The 23227-nt window shown below is 39.1% G+C and overlaps 1 pseudogene; it reads left to right on the top strand.

The window, feature by feature from the left end:
* The first annotated feature begins 24 nt into the window (after positions 1–24).
* On the top strand, positions 25–21009 carry LOC121778940 (annotated as a pseudogene).
* The last annotated feature ends 2218 nt before the right edge of the window (positions 21010–23227 follow it).

Here is a 23227-nt window from a genome sequence, read left to right as displayed (position 1 = left end):
CATCAAAACGTAGAGAAAACAGAGATGGCGGCTGTGTCTTCAGAATGTGGAGAAAATGCTAAGTAATAATGAGAAATCTCGAACGATAAATTCAATTGTGTTTTGTTGTACAGGTGTGGAATCGCAATGCAGTTTCAGAGTGTTTCGACAATTTATAACCTTCAATTATATGTTTCTGATTTCATTAATCTTTCATCAACTTAAAATGAAACCAAAATTTTAAAAAATTAAGAAATTCTTCTTGCTATTTGTTTCCCCTTAATATTATTTGTTGGAATCGTGCTTGGTCAAACAACTTTGACTAATAATAAATATTACAAGACATTTAATTTTGTGAGATTAAATGCAATAGCGTCGATCTACGTTCCGAGTAGATGACCGTAGTATATTCATTTTCTCAAATCCGCTTCCCGGTGAGTGAGAAATAATATATTATAGTTGGTCACAATAAAGCTAGAAATGAGCTATGAGAAAAACTAAGGGATTAATTAACTAAGTGTTAATTATCCCACACCGGGGATGATAAAACTTCTTTGATGAAGTATTTAATAAGATGAATTATTATGTGTAATAATTATCGTGGAATAAGATGGGTGACAGGGCCCACACGCACGCACACGCGCGCGGCTCTTTGGGTGCCTTGTGGCTTGTGCCTTGGATCTTGGCAATTGGTCTTTGGGTGGCCTTTGGGCTGCTCTTTAGAGCTGGTCGTTGAACGCGGTTCAAGCCCCGCTTGTTTTTTTTAGACCACCTCAAACTCCACGCTATCCCTGACGGACCCCGACTCATGGTGGTCCTGGTCCACGTCATGTCCCCGCTGGACCCCGACACATAATGGGAAACAAAAGGTCCCCGCTGGACCCCGACGCATAACGGGAGACAAAAGGTCCCCGATGGACCCCGACGGTCCATGGTGTATCCCGTCGTGTAGCATGTCCAGGTGCGTCGTGTCTCTTCAGCTCCCAATGGCTAGTGCACCAGTCAATAACCCCCGGCAGTTATAGTCAAGCCATCATGGCACACATAATGGCTGTTGACTCCATCAATGCCCCTGCGGGTGGACTTGACCTATAAATAGGCATGCAATGCATTCTACACAAGAACATACACAAACATTCTTGCATACACGCTCTCTCCCTCTTTGCATAATCTTCCCGTCGAAGCTCTGCCCCTGCCTTACTCTCGTTCGCCGGATCTCTACTGCTAGCGGTGTGGCTACTTCAAAGACAAAGCCGTTTTATCTTTGAGGACGACACGCCAAACCGAGAGCACTACCGGGGCGTATCTCGTCTTGCGGAAAGAAGACTCCTCGACTCGGCTTACATCTTTACGGTTTATTGTTTCAAATTCTTATTTGTAATTTCAATTCAGTTTATTTCCGTTTAATTTCTCCATTCTTCATTGGGTTGTATTACGCCCGGTTAGTGTATCTTTGTATCACAGTCAATCTATAACCAACAATCGCAAGACGAGATATACTTGTAATTGAACAAGGAGTTTGGAGTTTAAATTGAATCTAAAACTTTTGAAACTAGTACCTTAGCGTGGAGATGGATCCTGTCGTTGTGTTCCCTGTTGCCGCTTTTCCCGACTCCAACACCGACGTGCTCACTGTTCCCCGCTGGCTCCCCGTCGGGTCCCCGCCATGACCACGACTCCCGTCGAGTCCACATCATTACCTATGACTACCCATAACGTCATGAGCAATTACTAACCCGTTTGGTTTGACTGGTGCATCCACCTTTGGTGGCACCGATGATTCCACATTAAATGGTTCCATGGGATCCTTGATAGGATCGAATGTTGGACCTTTCGAGGTCAACACGGGTGTTGGGGCCTTCGGGACCAACACGAAGAATAACGGTTCCACTTTTTGTGGTTCCGCGAGATCCTTCATGGAGCTTGTGTTGAGTCCTTTGGGATCAACACGAGTGTTGGGGCCTTCGGGGCCAACACGTAAATTGACGGTTTCACTATTAGTGGTTCCTTGAGATCCTCTAATGGATTAAGTGTTGAGGTATTCGGGATCAACACGTGTGTTGGGACCTTAGGGGCCAACACGAGAACTGGGGGTTCAATTTTTAGTGGCTCCGTAGAATCCTCTAACGGATTGAGTGGTCAGGTCCAACACGAGAGTTTATGCCTTTGGGATCAACACGACTGACTCCAATGTGGGGGAGAGACCTCGTGAATGTGAATGGTCGGTCAGTCCTACAGGACGTCTCCCGTCGTTCCCATGGATAGGGTCGTTGGGCGTGTCCCATTGGTCTCAAGCGACGTCTCCCGTTCGTCGGGAGACATGGGAGACATTTTGCTCCCGTCCGTGCCTTAGAAAATGTTCGAAGACAGTTGGCACACATTGGTCCCAAGGGAAGTTTCCCGTTCGTCGGGAGACATGACGGACATTCGACTCCCGTCCGTGGCATGGGAAACGTCGGGAGATATTTCACTCCCGTTAGTGCCTTAGAATATGTCGGGAGACGTATGACACACATCTGTGCCGTGGGAAATGTCAGGAGCAAATTTTGCACCCGTCGTTCTCCCGTTCGTCGGGAGACATATGGAGACATTTGGCTCCCGTTCGTGCCTTAGCAAATGTCGGGAGACATAAGGCACACGTCGGTCCCTTAGAAAATATCGGGAGACGTTTGACACCCGTTCGTGTCTTGAAAAAATATCGGGAGACATTTGACCCCGCCCATTCCATGAGAGATGTCAGGAGACATTTGGCACCCGATCAGATGTCGGGAGAAAGATGAAGCCACCAACCAAGAAGCTTAGTGGAGCCAAATTTATCAAACATACCAAAGGCAACATAGCCGCCGTGGTAACTGAAGAAGTCAACCACGTCGAGAACAAAGATGGTTGGTATATCGACACGGGCGTCACTGCCCACGTTTGTGCTGATAGAAGTAAGTTCTACACTTACAAGACTGTTGAGGGGAGGAAGCTCAACATGGGGAACCAAGCCTCGTCCAAATGTGTCAACATTGGAGATGTGGTCCTCAAGATGACGTCCGACGTGACAATCACTCTAAGAAAATGCTACATGTCCCGGACTGTAATAGCCGAGACTTAGATTCTCGAGAATTTCAAAATTTAATACTAGAATTTTAAATAAAGAACGAAGGAGTATTTTTATTGCTTGAATAAGAGTATAAATACAAATTTCAGAAATTTCAAAGCTAATAAATTACAAATGCTCAAAAATTTAATAGACACCAACTATATATGAATTTCTACATACTTGTAGAGATAAAGAAAAGAAGAGAATTTTAGTCGAACTATGCTAGTACAACCGAGAGTTCTGAGGAGACTTTGTCGGTCTTCATCAATAGGGCGTCTCGGCCCAGAATTTGCAGACGAGCCGGAGAGGGCGAGACCACGAGGAAGGGCAGCCTCGGTGGCCAGCCACAGCTCCTGCCAGAACCGCACAAAACAGGGTTTTAGAATGCATGAATAAAAGACAACTAATACCATGCATTAGAAAAAGGGAAGAGGAACCTTACCTTTCGGAAAGGTGAGACGGAGCTGGGCCGAGAAGGGCAAGATCAGCCAGCAAACTCCTCTCCAACAACTGCACACTGCAAGGTTGTAGTTAGCAGCTTGTACCACCTCCACTCAGACCTGCCATGGTTAAGGAATCAGCCATAAAATGCTCTCTCCTGTGTGCACCTGTAACAATAGACAACAGCTCATAAATTCACCAAGTACTGGACCACACATGAAGCCAAAGGTAGTTAAAATGCTGCAGAGCGCAGCAATCACAGCAAGCCCACAAGTACACCCAAAGACCACCAGAATCGGTTGGGAAAGAAGCCAAAAATTCAGAGTACACTCTGCAAAGCTGCAGAGAGGGCAGCTAACATAGGGCAGCCTTAAGACCTCTTTTCCAGTCAACAAGTTGTTGCAGCTTCCAGTTACAAAGCTTCTATAAATGCCACTCCCTCGATTCCATTTCTTTCCACCACCACAAAATTGCTCAGCCTTATAGCAAGTCGTGAGGTGAAGGAAGATCGAAGCTAAGGAGAGCAGAAGTTTGAGCCGAGTCAGAGACAGAAACACCAAAGCAATTTCAGTGAGTAAATGACCCCCTCTCATAGCAATAGAGCATTTTTCACATGTTCATCGATAAGAACTTAAGCACAGCATAATAGGCCTCTAGCCAACACGTAACATGCTTAAGATAAGAGGAAATTAAGCCTTTTCACATCTCACACTAGAAATCACAGCATGTAAAGATCACTAGAGCATAAGAGTGTCCACTATGGGGAGCCCGCGGCTATAGCCGCGGGTTGGGCGGAGGGCGGGCAGCTATAGTGGGAAAGTTGTCCGGAGGGCGGGCGGACAACATTTGGGGGCAATAGGGGTGGCGGACGCGGGATAGGCGGGGTTGGGGCGAGCCCGCGGCTGGGGAGAATTAGCGGCGCCAATAGGCGCGGCGCCCATAGGGGGCGGACAACCGGCGCGGCGGATTCAATTTCGAAATTTTTTTTTACTCCATCCGTCCCGCACTACTCGCACTTATTTCTTTTTTGGGCGTCCCAAGTTACTTGCACTCTTTCCATTTTTAGTAAAAATTTTCACCTACAGCCGTCATTTTTGACTTTCCTATACACTCATTCCTTAATCTCCGTGCCGAAAAGGAAAGTGGCGAGTAGCCCGGGACGGAGGGAGTATTTTTTTTATTTACCTCTATAAATACCACTCCCCACCACCTATTTTTCACCATTTTCACAAAATCCATCCACTCACTATCTACACAACCACTCTCTAAAAATGCACCGAGGCGACGACGAATCACCTGACTCTCAGGAATCGGGCTATGGCAGCAAATACACAGGGGAAACTGACCCGTACGTCAGGAACGTCTACAAGCGGCTCATCACTTGGATTGAGAGTCGACTGGGGTTGGTTGATAATACTCCTCGGGAAACCGCGGCCGGCAGCAGCGAGAGAGGAGGAGGAGGAGGAGGAGAAATAGAAGAAGAAGAAAAAGAAGAAGAAGACGAGGAAGCCGACTCCGACACCGAGTAGACGGTGGCAGAGTTTTTAGTTGTATTTTATTTTAATTATTCGTTGTATAATTTTACCGGTTTGCAATACAACGATTATTCGGCCTTAATTACCTCGTTTTCTATTTATTTACACTGCGATTATTTTAATTACAAAATTTGTGGGCTATTGGAGGTGTCCACTATAGCGGCGGAAATAGAATTTTGGGGCTGTGGACAACAAAACTGGGGCTATGGACAAAAACTGGGGCGGGGCTATTGGGCGTGTCCGCCTTATAGTGGATACCCTAAGTAGTGTTCACAGCAGAATACTCAAGTGACAATGTGCTTAGTTATACAAGCTAGTAGCGTTGAAATCATAGGGAACCCAATAGCCAACATTTTCACTCCAAATTCACCTAATTAAACGAACTAGATAACGAAGGGTTCGAAGACTTAGCTTGAGGCCGATCCCTGGGGTGAAACCCAAAGACGAGTAAGCCCCAACGAAAGCTGGAAATCGCGGCCGATCGCTGGACAGCAGCGACGGTTTCACCACGACGGACGCGTCGAGACCTCAGCAGTGACGAGGCTGGAACGGCGATGACGCTAAGCCACCGTGAGAGAATGAGAGACAGCGGCGGTTTGCACCGTGGATGAAGGGGAATCGGTACGAGGGCTCCTTCCCCCTCGAAAGTGAACAATTTGCGCCGGGAAATAGAGATTGACGCACGGGAAATTGCGAGCAGCGACGGAGAGGACGCCGTTGTTCCCATCCTCGCTTTGGAGCCGCTCGCTGCAGGAGATGGCAACGGCAAAACATCAGCCGGGAGGAGACGCCGGCAACGGAAGGCGAGGAGAGCTGGAGCGGCGGCGCTCCGGTGACCCGGTGAGCGGCGATCGGCGCCGAGGGAAGAGAGAGAGAAGAGGGGAGGTAATTGGATTTGGGAGAAAGGAGGAGAGGCCGACACACGGAAGGAAAGAATTTTTAAGCCTTGTTGAGATAGTATTCGATAAATAATTAAAGCAGACTTTATTAGTCACAGAAAGTATTTTAAAATACTTATGATAATCTGAAAATTTAGTATACTCGCACAGTTATGCCAGATTTCCGAATAAAGTAAACCGCAATTTAATTAAAGAATTTAGATTTCTAATTTTTAGAAAGAAGGAGTTAAAATAAAAAAGTAAAGCACAAGCTTAGACATGCATACATGCAAGATGAATAATTACTTAAAGCCTAATTTAAGTATATTTTATAAAGGAACGTCGTCGCTCGACGCGTAATCTCAGGACAGGAAAGCACCGTTTCCAAGAGTGTAAGCAATCGAGGTGGACTTCTTTTCTTTCAGAAATATGTTTATGTGAAAATGTGAATATTTTGAATGAGTTGTCATGCCCAGTTTTGATTTATGATTGTCTATCTGTTGGCTATGCCAACCAGTTAAATCGAATTTGGGTCCCAGTAGGGTCGAAAACCCTACTCGGACTAGTGTACACATAGGGACCGTGAGCTAGCGCCAGCGTTGGCCGGTCCAGTGACCGTTGGAATGTGGCCACATTCCCGGCTCACCAGATTAGATATGGTATATCATCAGAAGTTTAAATGACTGCAGTCTATTTTCAGAAAGAATCAACAGTTTTAGTGACCGGGACTTATTTCAGAAAAACCCCGTGTTTACTCAAGTTGGCTGACAACTAAAAGAAAAAATGTTTTCGGCATGAACCCACTGGGTGCATCAAGTACTCAGCCCTGCATATTATTTTTCTTAATGTGCAGGTTGATCGTTGTCAAAGCCGAGGAGGTGTTGGGACAGAAGAATGAATAAGTAAGAAGATAGCTGATGTAGTATGTCTTCATACATATTACATTTGTCTTGGTACTCTTCCGTTGCGCAAAATTTAGAACTTGTTTTTAGCAAAGACAATTGTCCCATAACTACTCTGATTCAGTATGATTTGTACCCTCAACACATTTTAGACAATGTTTCCTTTGAATTAAGCATCTTATGATGAGTTGAGACAGTTTCAGTAAGATTTAGTAGCGATATAGCTACACTTTCTTTGACTAGGGAGATGTGGTCGTGACACGGACATACGCAAGAACATAGTTTCTGGATCAATACTTGTAAATATGGGTTTAAACTTGTATTTGAGTCTGATAAGTTCTTTGTGTATAAGTTTGGAAAACCCATCGGAAAATGTTATGTAACCGATGGTTCTTTTTAAACTAAGTGTATCGGCTATTCGCCGCGTTGGAAAGCCATTGGCTAATAATGAAAATGCAAATACTTTCTCCTATTTGTGGCATTATAGATTAGGACATGTGAATCATAATGCTATAAAAGTTTAGTAAACTTGGATTTACTAAAGATAAAAGAAGTCAATACCCAAAACAAACGTGAGACTTGTCTTGAGGCGAAAATGACTAGATTATCGTTTCATTCTATTGAACGAAACATGAAACCCCTTGAAAATTCACATTGATGTATGTGATTTAAAATTCATGCAAACTAGAAGTGGTATAAAATACTTTATCACGTTCATAGATGATTGCACAAGATGTTGCTATCTTTATTTTTTAAGAAGTAAAGATGAAGCAATTGAAGTGTTCAAAAATTATAAGAACGAAGTCGGGAATCAACTTGGATTGTAAATCAAAATGATTCAAAGTGATAGAGGAGGCGAATACGTAGCCCCGTTTGAGGAATTATGCAACACAAGTGGTATAATTCTTCAAACGCTTGCACCATATTCACCACAATCTATTGGTGCTACAGAACGCAAGAAACTGAACTCTTAAAGAGATGATAAATGCATTACTGATTAGTTCAGGGATGCCCCAGAACATGTGGGGGGAAACTGTTTTGACAGCCAACTACATCCTAAACAAAATCTCACTCAAAAGTAAGGATGTTACTCCTTATGAATTGTGGAAGAGAAGGAAGTCATCCTACAAATACCTCAAACTGTGGGGGTGTTTGACAAAGGTGATGGTTCCTCTGCCGAAAGAAGCTACAATCGGTCATAACACGGTTGATTGCATCTTTATTGGGTATGCACTTAATAGGAGTGCTTATCGATTTGTTGTCTACAAGTCTGAAATACCGACTGCGACCGTAGGAATAACAATCGAGTTAAGAAATGTAGTATTTCTTGAAAAATATATTTCCTCGCAAAGATAAGGAAAATGTTGCATCTAATTCTGAGATGAGAATTGAGGATGAAACCACTAGTTCTGAATCGGCGGATGAAGAGCCAAAATCGCACTAGCGAACAAAACCCGATCCAAACGATACAATACTAAGATGTGGTAGTAGGGTCAGTGCACCAAAAACAGTTGGTTCTTACTATATTGCTTTTATGTTGGATGAAGAACTAACATCGATAAAAGTAGTCTTTGCTGGCCCAGACGGGCTGAAATAAAGAGAAACTGTTCAAAGCGAAATTGATTCAATTTTGCTAAACCACACTTAGGTGTTGGTTGATCTACCTGAAGGTGCTAAACCTTTAGGATGCAAATGAGTCATTTAAAGCAAGTTTAAGGTCGTTGGAACAGTTGATAAGTATAAATGGTGACTTAAGATGAAATCTATATGGAACAACCTGAAGGTTTTGTAGTACCTGGCAAGAGAGAAAGGTTTGCAAACTGGTTAAGTCCTTCTATGAATTGAAACGAGCGTCGTTGCTTGAAATTTGATAGTGTGACGTTATCAAATGAATTTAAAATCAACGAATGTGACAAATCTGTCTACATTAAGAACACTGATAATGGATACGATATAGTGTGTCTCTACGTTGATGATATGTTAATCATGGGTAGTAACACCAAAGTGATTAACTATACGAAAACCATGATAAAGAGAAACTTTGACATAAAGGATATGGGTCTAGCCGATGTGATTTTTGGAATGAAAAATTCTAATTCAAATGAATCATCTTGACACAATCTAATTATGTTGAGAAAGTACTAAAGAGATTCAACACCTATGATGGCATGTCGGCTGAGACACCTATAGAGCTCAAGACGATTATGCACATGTCATTGGATGCATTATGTATTTGACTAATTGCACTAGACTTGACATTGTTTGCGTAGTGAACAAGTTGAGTCGTTACACGAGCAATTCAAGCAAGAAGCATTGGAAAGCTCTTGTAAGATTTTTGAGGTACTTGAAATATACTCAAAATCATGGGCTATAATTCTCGATATACTCCCCGGTACTTGAAGGGTACTGTGATGCGAACTAGATATCCGATAACAAAGACTCACTTTGAACAAGTGGATATGCCTTTAATATTGGGGGGTACTGTCTCGTGGAAATCCATGAAACAGACATGTATAGCCCGATCAACCATGGAATCGGAATTCATAGCTTTAGATAAAGCTAGTGAGGAAGTCGAGTGTCTTAAGAAATTCCTTGATGATATTCTATGGTGGTCTAAGCCGGTGCCTCCAGTGTTGATTTATTGTGATAGCTACGCTGCTATAGGAAGAGCAAATAATGGCTTTTACAATGGTAAGTCTCTACATACTCGTCGACGACATAATACCATGAGACATTTGATCACAATGGAGGTGATTACATTTGACTATGTGAAGTCATTGGGTAATCTAGCGGATCCGCTAACCATATGGTTAAAACGTGATCAAATGAATAAATTGTTAGAGGGAATGGGTTTAAAATCCACAAACTAAGGAATTGTCGTAGTGGTAACCCAACCATGATGACTGGAGATCCCAAGAACTTGGTTCAATGGAAAAACTAAGCTATGAGAGTTCGTGTGAAGCACTCATCTATATCTATTCCCTAGAGAGCAATAGAGTGTTGAAAAACTTGCCTAGTGGTGAGGTTAAGTCTATGACTTTTAATGATCCCTAAAGGATCTCGTTGAGATGAAGTTCTCAAGGAGACTAAGTATGGCAAGATACTTAACGAGGAATCACCTATGTAAGTGTGAAGTGGAGCCGCTTCAAACAATACACTTATGAATCCAAAGTGGTGTCCAAGGCCTGACATGGACACAAAACATGAGAACGGATGAGGTTGAGGTGTTTAAGTGTTAACATCATTGTCTCGGTGCACGCCGTGGAGGAATAGTTCAAAGCATCGTGCTACTAGTCCGCCTGTGTATCCGATGGTGTTGACTATGGATGGTTCAAAGCCAAAAACTATCTATCCTTATGCTTACATACATCTTGAGGGTTGAGCTTGTGTCTGCATACATATGCATTTGGCAATTTCCACTCATGTGGGGGATTGTTGGAATCGTGCTTGGTCAAACGACTTTGACTAATAATAAATGTTATAAGACATTTAATTTTGTGAGATTAAATACAATAGTGTCGATCTACGTTCCGAGTAGATGACCGTAGTATATTTATTTTCTCAAATCCGATTCCCGGTGAGTGAGAAATAATATATTAAAGTTGGTCGCAATAAATCTAGAAATGAGCTATGAGAAAAAATAAGGGATTAATTAACTGAGTGTTAATCTCGGGGATGATAAACTTCTTTGATGAAGTATTTAATAAGATGAATTATTATGTGTAATAATTATCATGGAATAAGATGGGTGACAGGGCCTACACGCGCGCACGGCGCCGCCCGCCCGCGAGCAGCGCACCGTGCCCCGTGCACCGGGTGCCTTGTGGCTTGTGCCTTGGATCTTGGCAATTGGTCTTTGGGTGGCCTTTGGGCTGCTCTTTAGAGCTGGTCGTTGAACGTGGTTCAAGTCCCGTTTGTTCTTTTTAGACCACCTCAAACTCCACGCTATCCCCGACGGACCCCGACTCATGGTGGTCCTGGTCCACGTCATGTCCCCGCTGAACCCCGACACATAACGGGAGATAAAAGGACCCCGCTGGATCTCGACGCATAACGGGAGACAAAAGGTCCCCGATGGACCCCGACGGTCCATGGTGTATCCCGTCGTGTAGCATGTCCAGGTGCGTCGTGTCTCTTTAGCTCCCAATGGCTAGTGCACCAGTGAATAACCCCCGGCGGTTACAGTCAAGCCATCATGACACACATAATGGCTGTTGACTCCATCAATGCCCCTGCGGGTGGACTTGGCCTATAAATAGGCATGCATCCATTGCATTCTACACAAGAACATACACAAGCATTCTTGCATACACGCTCTCTCCCTCTTTCCATAATCTTCCCGTCGAAGCTCTGCCCCCGCCTTACTCTCGTTTGCCGGAGCTCTGCTTCTAGCGGTGCTGCTACTTTAGAGACGAAGCCGTTTTATCTTTGGGGACGAAACGCCAAACCGAGAGCACTACCGGGGAATATCTCGTCTTGCGGAAAGAGGTCTCATCGACTCGGCTTACATCTTTACGGTTTATTGTTTCAAATTCTTTAATTTCAATTCAGTTTATTTCCGTTTTATTTCTCCATTCTTCATTGGGTTGTATTACGCCCGGTTAGTGTATTTTTGTATCACATTCAATCTATAACCAACATTATTCACAGTACTTGGCTTTGGAGCTAACATGCTTACTGTGGTTATGATTCTTGTTCTTTGGATCATCAATAGGCGTGGGAGGCAATTGGGGAGGGTACGCCATCAACCATGCTTGCTTGGGAGTTTATATATTTTTTTTGTTCTACTTATTTTTTAACTGTTCTTGTTAAGAACATGTTATTCTGATGAGACATAGGTAGAGGTCAGTCATTCTCGATATATGTTCCACGAGGTTTTGGTGATTTGGGGTCTAATTATGAATCGCTTAAGGTTTAAAACATTTTGACTGCTTCCTTGAACGATATTTTGTTGAGTGATTTTCAGAACTAGAAGATTTTATGTTGAATGCATTTCTTGGATGTACTGTCTCAGAAAAGAAAATTCAACTTTTTCTTGAAAATAATTAATCTGTATTTCTGTTATTAGTTGTTGTTCATCACTCTAATTCTTCATGAATGAGCTCAGGTGCATCTTTCAGCATACAATGCATTCCCTGTTCTGGCTGCTTTGGGTTTGTGTTTTGCATTGTTTGATGTGGTTATGCTTTTGTGGGCAAGCATGAGTGCGCGAACCGTTCTGTATCATGAATGGCTGTATGCATGCTCAGAGTTCTTGGTTTGGGTAAGCCTGCAGGTTTTAGGAAAACATAACTTTCTTCTTGTTTTTACAGTGATATTTGAAATTCTCAAGTTTTACTTTCAGATGGCTGTTATGGTTGTGTCAAGATATGACACTCGGATGGATTTCTTATGCCATGGAGTCCTGTGTGTTTGGTGGATTATAAAACTCCTCTTGTTGATGCCACGACTACAGATAGTTTTTACTTCACTTCAGGTGATCTCTCCTAAGAATATATGGAAATATAGAAATATACATATTGTGCATCCCAATTTTTTTTAAAATATGAGTACAGATGCAAAGGTTAAGGCAGCTTGAGCGATTGAAATAGTAATCAGTAAAAGTTGGTCTTTTCATAAACATCACCTTTCTTCCATCAGTTCATTGTTGTCTGCCTTTTTGCTTGCTTTCCTATGTTTTTTGAAATGGATAAAAATTGATAAAATGCAAGCTATTATGCATTGTATGGCTAATCTCACATGTACGAGGTTGGTAAAAATAAGATGCATATGGAAACTAAGGTTTTGAGTAAAAGTAGCGGATTTGAGTCTTGTCTTTTTAGTCCTCAATTCAGTGCTTACTTGTGTTCACATTATCATTTCTCACAGGTTATAAGATGGTTTAGGGAATTCTTTGGGGATATTCCCGATATCGCATTTGCAACATTAATTAATCCTATAGAAAGAGGTAACGCAAACTACATTTATTTTTCTTGCAGTCGTTCTGAATTTTTTCCTTATTCGGTTTATTTTTTCATATTGCAGTTTTGGGATTTATTCTACTTTAATCTACTTGTCAAAATAGCCAAACATCACAGAATTTGTAACTTGGCATTTGTTTCTTTTATTTGTCTTTCTAAAGTTATCTGCAATTGTGTAGCTCAGTGGTCGACCCGCTCCTCCCCTACCAAGATGGTCCTCTTACGGATGTGGTAAGTGCACAATGCATGCATTGGTAACTTCGTTATTAGTTTTATCTTATTGGTTAAACCTTTATCTAGTTGAGTATAAAACTTTAGTGAGCTGTTGTCAATTTCCACATTTATCTTTTCCGAGAGTTTAACAAGGCTTAACATGTGTTGGTTTGTGATATGGGTCAATATAATGAAACTATTTCGGTTCATCCTATTCACTGTTTCATTTCTTCACTTTTACATATAGATAAGTTGACACCTGTTTTGAATTATTGAAGGGAATTGTATGTAAAGCTTGGCATCTGCTAACATTCAAAATAATTGATCCTGTGATACAACATGTGGGATGCTCAATTTAGAAAAAATCATAGACACCTTTCATTATTCAAGGCGATATGCTCAGCATATGGGTGGCCGTATTTCTGCATAGGTGTATTGCAACAGGTTTGTGAGTTGTGCTTCCAGTCGTGATTATTACAAAATTTAAATTAAATACATCTAATTAGATAAAGATGTTTCAAATAAGGGATGATTTTTCATACATTGAATGATGATTGTAGAACAGTAAAATATAGAGACATAGTGAAGAAAGTAGTTGTATATCTCATTAGTAAACATAGGCCACATATATATAGTACAAGAAACTAAGCTAGGCTATGTTACATAACCGATGTGGGATAGAATTCATATACTATATTAACAATGATCAACATTATATATGAGAAAATAAAGCACACTAGTTTGCTGTGGTGATTGTCACGAGCTAAACAAATCGAGCTATCCCAACCAATTTCTTATTAAATGCTTAATGAGATTGGTCTAGTAGCTCCTACTAGCCTTTAAAGTGTAGAATCTATTGCTTGTTATCTATTTCTGCTAAGGTTGCTTCAGCTTCATAGATTATTGGAGGTGTATCAACATACTTGACGTATGTATATATAGGAAAATGATCGGGTGAGAACGATAAATATTGGTGAGAAATGAATAATTTACTTATAATGATTGACTTGATCATATTTGATGAAATCCAGTTCTAGTGAACTACTCCATGGAGGATTAAAATGGCAGTTCAGCAAACTCCTTCAGTTTTGGGTCTCAACTGATTCCTTTTAGATTGGAATGGGAAGGCACATACAGAATTACAATATCACTGTTAAAATTCATATTAACTTGCTTACAACCTTTCTTGCAGGTGCTTAATGACTGTCTGGGTTTTGCAGGACCTCTACTGCTTAATATGCTAATTCGTTTTCTCCAGAAAGGTATGCGTGTAGGGTAAACCAGAAAGACAGACAATTTTCATGAAGTAAAATGTTATCTGATACTCTTAGAGTATTAGGCAACTCAAGTTGTGAGCATAAAAGTTTAGTATATTGTAGAGGTTTATATCAATTAGGAACTAAAGTTCTAAAGATTCTCATCCATTTGAACTGCTAATGATTTGATTGATGAGGTGCAAAATATTGACAGATTTATGTTTCATTTGACAGGTGCCAGAAATGTTGATGGTTATGTTCTTGCAATATCCTTGGGTTTGGTATCGATTGTAAAGTAATTTTCCTTCTCAAGCATGTCCATGAAGTATATTCTTCTCTACCTCCTACACCAAAATTCCTCACACTTCTATTTGTATTTGTCAGTCTTTCACTTTGAAGCCCATTGTAGTTTTCTACCATAAGTCAAAATATTGATGGTTAATATGATGAAAGAGATTGTGGCAATTTGTTTGCATGTTCTTTGCTTTCATAACCTCTTCGATTAGAAAGCATTAGAAGAACTTATGGCCAGGGCGTTTACAATTTTGGTTGATTTTAAAATCAACTCTACCCACACAAATGAAAGGAAAAAAGAGAAGAAGGGCTCTGTCATTCATGGATATTCTATTACGAGTGGAATACATACTAATGTAACTTGTCCCATTCAGATTTTTCTAGGATACGATTGGTTGAAAATAGGCAACAGCCATGATTTCTAATTGAGTTGTCAGTGAGAGCAAACATGAAGTCAAAACAATAACTGGGAAATTTTCTCGTTTTTCAATGAAACAGCATCACACAGATAAATATACATTTTGTGTATAAAATGACATCGAATTATCTTGATGGTGTAGTCTAACTGGTCAGGAGTTTAAACTCAAGCTTGGTGTATTCAAAATGTCAGCCCACATCCTTTCTCCTCTCCGTTTTATTTCCTTTTATGTATCACTATCAATTCACTGGCTTTGTATTAGACAGCGGACCATGCACACGTGCATGTGCTTGTCTTCTACACGATTGTGCCCCATTACTTGATTGATTGATTCGTATGTGATTTTATGTTAATTCATTTTGTTTGAGTAAAGAATTTCTTAGTATTATACCTCAATGATGCAGATCATTTCTTGACACACAATATTCATTTTGTCTTGCACAACTCAGACTGAAGTTGAGATCTGGTATTGTGACAATTATCTATCGGAAGGTATTTTTCGTAGAGTAGCTGCACTAAGAGTGTAATTCATAGCGTTCGTGTGATGGTGTGTGCATGCATGAGATTTCTTTCCTTGTACAGTCGTCAGTTGTATCGTATGTTAAATTTGCTCCTTCTGCAGTTTGGACCCATTTTTATTGTCATATAATGTGCAGTCTTCTGTAACTATATGATTCAAACACGAGATCATGCTGTACATTTTACGGAATCTCTCTCTCTCTCTCCTTCACAGTGTCTTCATGTTAGCTTAGCAGAGAGATCTAAATTTTCTGAAGGAGAAATTCAGACATTCATGTCGGTGGATGCAGATCGAATTGTAAACCTGAGCAACAGTGTTCATGATATGTGGAGGTTATAATTCTTAACATTTTTAAATTGCTGGAATCAAGTGATTTGTCTGTACTAGATCGAATACGTTGGTGTCAGTTTCATTTCATTATTACAGTGAATGGAAACTTCTTTCATAAAAGAACATTTAAACTAGTTGTTTGGCAGTTCTAGTGATATCACATCTACTGGCACTATAAAATTTGACATAAAAAACCTCTTAAAACAATCTTTCTACCATCAGCTTAGGAACATATGATGGGACAAATATGCTTAAGATTATGACAAGCAATCCATCGTATACTAATAAATTCACGAATCTTTTTTCTTGTGTAATTGTGACAGCTTGCCTTTGCAAATAGGAATCGCTCTGTACCTATTATACATACAAGTGAAGTTTGCCTTTGTTTCTGGGATAGCTATAACTATTTTGCTCATACCAGGTATGTAAGGTTTGATTGTCATGCATTCACATTAAGCCATTCCTAAATATGTTAGCGTGAAATTTCATGCAAGCAACATGAACTTTAATTTAAAGTTTTACCATTCTACGCATCATTATGCAGTCAAGCTGCTCTTTGCTGAGGTTGATGCTACCTTCACCTTGCTTTTGTTCGGCTTATTTGAGCATTATATTGGCAGACACAGATGTCCTTTTGATATATGTTGTCGCCTTTGATTTTTTGTTGTTGCTATGACAGTTTTGGGTTTAGTCTTAGAAATTTTCTAGTGTTATTTTTTTTAGCATTTTCCTTGGACAATAATCAAGCCAAAGTTAGTCAAGAAAACCTGCCTTGCTGTTTTCTTCATGAGTGATTTTACAAGGATCAAACCTATGGGATCAAGTATAATTTTGTCCTTGATTTCCTCCTTTTTCACTTCAGCAGAGAATTCTTCAATATGAGGTAGATGTTGGGTTCCATCTACCACGAACTTATCTAGCCGTTCCACAAAATCATTTCTAAACACCAAGCATACTGCCATTTGACTTAAAAAGATCCAACTTGTTCTGCTTTATCTTGGTAAGGCTTGTAAAAACTGCTTTGAGACATCCGTACTCCTACACTGAGGCAACTTCCACCTCGTTTCAAATGTCTTTGTAGTGAAGTGGACAAGGTATTAATGCACCCATGTGTTCCTCCAAATGATTTTTGATGAACCATGATTTCAACAAGGGGATGTCTCCCATGTGTATGTAAGATTTGGTGACTGATACGATCATATTTATCATATCTCTTAGGATCTTCTAATTATTTAGTTTTCCCTTATTCACCATATCTTTCCCATATTTGTTTAGATATTTGTTTCTTGTTCATTAAGTTAGGGTAGTAGATTCTAGTATTATAAATAGGAGAGCTTGTTATCATTTTAATCAATCAATAATTCAATGAATATATTATTTTCCACAACTTGTCTTGAGTAACAAGAATATCATATTTCGTTTCCAAATTGTTGTTCATCGGAGAACGTCCGAAAATCAGCAATTCGTGAGCTTTCCTTCGAGCACGTCGAAGGTTTGATCACCTTATCTCTCCGAGAAGTTAGCCATCCGGCCCCGTTACGGAGAACGTCCGTAACAACTGGTGCTTTCATTGAGAGGCGACAACAACCGAGCAGCATGCCGAGCTGGAGGTTGATACGAGACCCCCGACACCAGACGCAACAGCAGAGCAGCATGCCGAGCTGGAGGCGACAACAACCGAGCAGCATGCCGAGCTGGAGGCGACAACAGCCGAGCAGCATGCCGAGCTGGAGGTTGATACGAGACCCCCGACACCAGACGCAACAGCAGAGCAGCATGCCGAGCTGGAGGCGACAACAACCGAGCAGCATGCCGAGCTGGAGGCGACAACAGCCGAGCAGCGTGCCGAGCTGGAGGCGACAACAGCCGAGCAGCTCGACGCAGAGCTTCCGGAGCCGAGCAGCACGACGCAGCCGAGCAGCACGACGCAATGCGTGAATGACCGAAGTGAAGAATTGATTGTGTCGAAGAGATCCTTGAGGCCGAGAGACAAGCTCAAGGCGCCGAACAAGTTCAAGAACGTCCACCAAATCAGCAGGGGTTCGATCAATTGCCGCGAGTTTGTCGTGGAAATTGCTCGTGGTTCCGCCGAGAAGGAAGATCACGGAGATGGCAGACTCGAAGACCAACAAGTTCCATCTTTTGATGAAATTGACCCACCGTGCAGCCCCGATATGAGTAAAGAGACGGAGGAAGAGGCATTATTAGACGATGTAGAGGAGGTTGATTCAATTGAGGAAGTGAAGAAGGCTGTCGTTGTTCGAGTGACATCCCAAGATGTTGTTGAGAATTGTTTGCGTGAAAAGGGAGAGTTGCATGATAGTGATGTTGCAAGAATGTTTCAGCGACCGACATTGCTTGCCATCGATGCACGGATGGTCCCACCGCGAAATTACACGGCGTGTTTGGGAGTTCGTGGACATGTTAACAAGCTTCACGTTTTAGCGCTGAATTTTGACGACTGTGTTGATCCTACCTTGATGAATTTTTATGGAGAAGGTGACGTGACATGTCCAACTATTCGGTATGTGTTTGATCCAGGAGGAGATACCTCGCCGAAGCTTCTGATTTCAACTCTCATTTTTGCTTCGTGGTCCCCACCTTGAGGACAAGGTGGATTTCAACCGTGGGGGAGTTGATACGATCATATTTATCATATCTCTTAGGATCTTCTAATTATTTAGTTTTCCCTTATTCACCATATCTTTCCCATATTTGTTTAGATATTTGTTTCTTGTTCATTAAGTTAGGGTAGTAGATTCTAGTATTATAAATAGGAGAGCTTGTTATCATTTTAATCAATCAATAATTCAATGAATATATTATTTTCCACAACTTGTCTTGAGTAACAAGAATATCATATTTCGTTTCCAAATTGTTGTTCATCGGAGAACGTCCGAAAATCAGCAATTCGTGAGCTTTCCTTCGAGCACGTCGAAGGTTTGATCACCTTATCTCTCCGAGAAGTTAGCCATCCGGCCCCGTTACGGAGAACGTCCGTAACAGTGACCTACTCAACCTCGAACTGAAATTTGTTGCAAGAAACATAATGTCATTACTGATTCTTTTATGATATTTTCTGAACTACTTACACACAAACTTAGTTACTATAATATCTATCTAACAAATCACATGTTCTAAATTGCCTTTTAAACAAAAACAGGAGATGTTATATAACTTCAGTTGCAAGGTTTTACATTGATATGTTTTTAATTGGGTAATGATAATTAATTATACAGTTAACAAATGGATTGCAAATCTGATTGCACATGCAACACAAAATATGATGGAGCAGAAGGATGAAAGGTATCTATTCCTTCCATTTGAGAGTCTACTGGTCATTCATAGAATTTTTTGTACTAATGTTTCAAAAGATTTTAAGATTATCTTATTTTCATACTGAAATTACTATAGTTGCTCCATCATCATATGACGACAAAAAATCCTAATTCTATTTCATCATGTACTTGGTTGACTTCAGAGGTTTTAAAAGCCATGAAATGGCTGAGGGCATTGGCCCCCAAAGCTTTTGTGTGTGCTCTCCTGCACAGATACATGCGTGAACAACATATGCATATACATAATCGTCATCTTCAGGATCTTTAATATTTTTTATATTTCTGCTTTCCTTAGAATTATCAGATCCAGTCTTTATTCAGGAAATTCCAAAAGCTTAGGAAGACAAACATAACAAGATATATTCTCAAATAAGGTTAAACTCAATAAGTTTCTAAAATGATATGATAGTATGTATACTACAAGCATGAGATGTCAAGGAATGCTATTGAGTCTACCATGTGGATGGTCTGACATTATGAGACTCTGTTGCACGAGTTATATATGTATAGAATATCAAAAATACGATATGTCCCATTTTCCAGGATTAGAAAGACGGCGGAGTTACTAACATATATACGGACATTAAAAATGTATGGTTGGGAGCTTCTGTTCGCGAGCTGGTTGATGAAGACAAGATCCTCTTAAGTCCAACATTTGTTGGTAATAATGCAGACTTCAAAAAGGCTACCTATTCTTCATCTGATATGGAATTTCATGTCTTAGACTAGGAAATATTTGGATGCATGGTGTGTGTTCGTTTGGGCGACGACACCCACTCTTTTCTCTTTGTTTACTTTTGGACTCTACTCTCTGATGGGTCACCAGCTTGATGCTGCAACGGTATTGCAACTATTTAAACACTTTGTGAAGAAAATATGTTGATAATTCTAAATTCCTTACTTGCACTTGTGTTAACTTTTCAGGTTTTCACCTGCCTAGCTCTGTTTAATAATTTGATCTCTCCTCTAAATTCGTTCCCATGGGTCATCAATGGTCTGATGGACGTAAGTTTCTTTTTCGACACTATATTCATTCATGTGTCAAAGTATATGAGTTATTTATGATTTTCACAGGCAGCTATATCACTTAGACGATTGAACAAGTATCTCTCTTGTAAAGAAAGTGATACCAGACTGAATAAATCATCCCCTACCTTCTGTGATGAGAAATTTGTTTCAAAAGAGGTGGCTGTTGCTGTTGATGAGGCATCTTGTACATGGTCAAGCTATGATGAGAAGGAATTTGATCTGGTTCTGGAAAATGTAAATCTTCATGTCCCTAAGGGTTTCATGGTTGCGATTATTGGTGAGGTAAATCTTCAATGTATTACCGTTTGCTTATATGCTATTCAAATATTTGGCAAAGTTAAAAAATAAATATCTTGGATTATACATGGTGAAAAAGAAGCTAACCTGATGTTTTGGCTAGCGTCTACTTTCATGTTTCTTCGCATATCACAAATACTGTTAGAGAAGTTTTTCGTCTAAAAGGCTATTATGTGATAGCTTCTATTGTTTCAGTACCACTGATTTCATCAAATCTGTAAGTTTGACAAAGTTTTACCGTGATAGAAGTGAAGGATATTTCATAACAAGTTGAGACTAAGCTAGATGAATTTGTTCTGCAGCTATTAGAATTTAACAATCTGAAACTGTTAGTTGTTCTCTAGAAATATCTTATTTCCTTTTTCTCCTTGTTTTTTCTTAATCTTTCTATGTTGCTGTCGAACTTGGTGATATAGGGTATTAGTTTAGCAATTTTGTTTTTGAAGCAGTTTAGGTTAGCATTATAAAGCGTTTTTCTTGAATTTCCAGGTAACTGAACGGCTTGGTGTACTTTTTACGGTTATATTTTGATTGGATGTCTATAGATAATGTTAGGATTGTAAGATTAAGTACTGATTAGGTAAATGGAGTATAAAAGATGAACAAGTTTCAGAACATCAATCTTTTTATTCTGCTAAAACAAGTCAAGTGAATTAAGTGATGATCTGCAGTTGTATACCACTTTAATAATATCGGATGCCTTATTTTAAGTGTTTGATTTCCACTTGGGATAGACTAAAATTCAACCAAATTTCATAATTTTTTGTGCCATTTGACCTAATGATGATGTTTAAACAAATTAAGGATCCAGCATAAACCATACCTGATGCAAATTTGCCAGAAAAAACATGTTGTTTGGTCTTACTTTACCAGGTTCCAAAATTTTAAAAATCAATCAAAAATCATTTTGTTAAGTTTAAATTAGTTAAGCAATTTATGTCACTATGAAATTTTTTTGGTGGCATATGAATAATTATTGTTGACGAATTTAAACAAACAGCATTGTTCTTTGTATGAATAGAACATCTAAGTTAACTCACATAGATCAAAATATGATCTTCACTACTGATTCAGTTTGACCAAAAAATGTCATAGCATAGTTACAAAACAAATCCAAATTTCACATTGTTTAGCTGATTTTTAAAATTAGGAAAAATTGAACTAAATTTCATAATTTTTTCTAACAATTTACAATTAAAAATAGTATGTTCACCATTTATTTGACTGGATTATTGCAGATTTGGAGTTTGGAATAAAAAGTTTCTAAATCAGCACTTGCGCCAAGCAGATGTTAACACATTGATTTTTTAAAAATTTTGTTTGATCACGATCAAACAAGTACTTATTCTCAACTATTTGAATGTAAGTATATTTGAATTGATATCCAATAATCTAATGTATGAAACTATAAGAATAATTAACTACAGGGACGGAACTAGAAAAACAAATTAGCTCTGAAATTTCATACTCCCTCCGTCCACGAAAAATAGGGCTATTCCATTTTTATCCCTCGTTTTAAAAAAATAATAATAAATAGTTAAAGCGGATAGAAAGAAAAGTAGGAGAAAGAATAATATAGAGAAGTCTATTGTCTATATGATTCTCTCTCTTACTTTTCTTTCTCTCCACTTTAACTATTTATTATCATTTTTCCAAAATGAGGGATAAAAATGGAATAGCCCTATTTGTCATGGACGGAGGGAGTATATAATAAACAATATTATTACTATATTTAAAATAATATTAATAATATAAATTTATTATCATTTTTCCAAAACGAGGGATAAAAATGGAATAGTCCTATTTTTCGTAGACGGAGGGAGTATATAATAAATAATATTATTAATATATTTAAAATAATATTAATAATATAAATTTATTATCATTTTTCTAAAATGAGAGATAAAAATAGAATAGCCCTATTTTTCGTGGCGGAGGGAGTATATAATAAATAATATTATTAATATATTTAAAATAATATTAATAATATAATTTATAAATATATAATTCAATTCACTGTTTTATTCAAATTTTAAAAATCAAACCATAAACCCTAAATCAAACCGAACTAAAAAGGAAAAGCATGCAATCAAATTTAGAAGAACCAATATTTTATTTGAAATCCAAATGTAAATGATCATGGGTATAGAGAAATATTCACATATTCACTAAACACAATTTTGATTAATTTATCTTATTTTATCAATCGTGCATTAAGAATCAAAACTAATTTATTTGTTGGAATTTAATTATTTATCTTTTAATTTGATTTTATTTCTTTAATTTAATAAAAAATAACTTAAATTATAAAATTTGTATAATTGATGATTAGATCGATGAAGAATGTATGCAATTTGCAAACTAATTATAGTGTTATACTTGAAATTTTTCTATGAAATATTAAGGTGAGGAGATTAAAATTTGAGTTTGTGCAAACTTTATACTCTTCTAAGAATTAAAATTTGATAGTACGTCGACAAGTGTCCACCTTGCTTAAAAATTGAAAATAAATAGGGAAGTAAAAAAATAAATGAAAAGAAGAGAGCAAAATTGTTAGAAATTTTTTTTCTCATCGGCTGCTTGGCATGTGGGGTTTAATTATTTAATCTTGAAGTTATTTTCTTATAGTATTAAAATTCAATAGAAAATACTAGCTAAATAAATACTAAAGCTTAAGGCCCACTAGAATATTAATTGAAGCCCAGCTACTATCATCATCTATTTTTTGGCGGCGCGACAAAACTGTAAA

This window comes from Salvia splendens, chromosome 19, assembly GCF_004379255.2.
Source record: "Salvia splendens isolate huo1 chromosome 19, SspV2, whole genome shotgun sequence".
In the NCBI taxonomy this organism is placed as follows: domain Eukaryota; kingdom Viridiplantae; phylum Streptophyta; class Magnoliopsida; order Lamiales; family Lamiaceae; genus Salvia; species Salvia splendens.
Note: the sequence above shows the minus strand (reverse complement) of the source record. Positions and strands in the feature narration are given on the sequence as shown.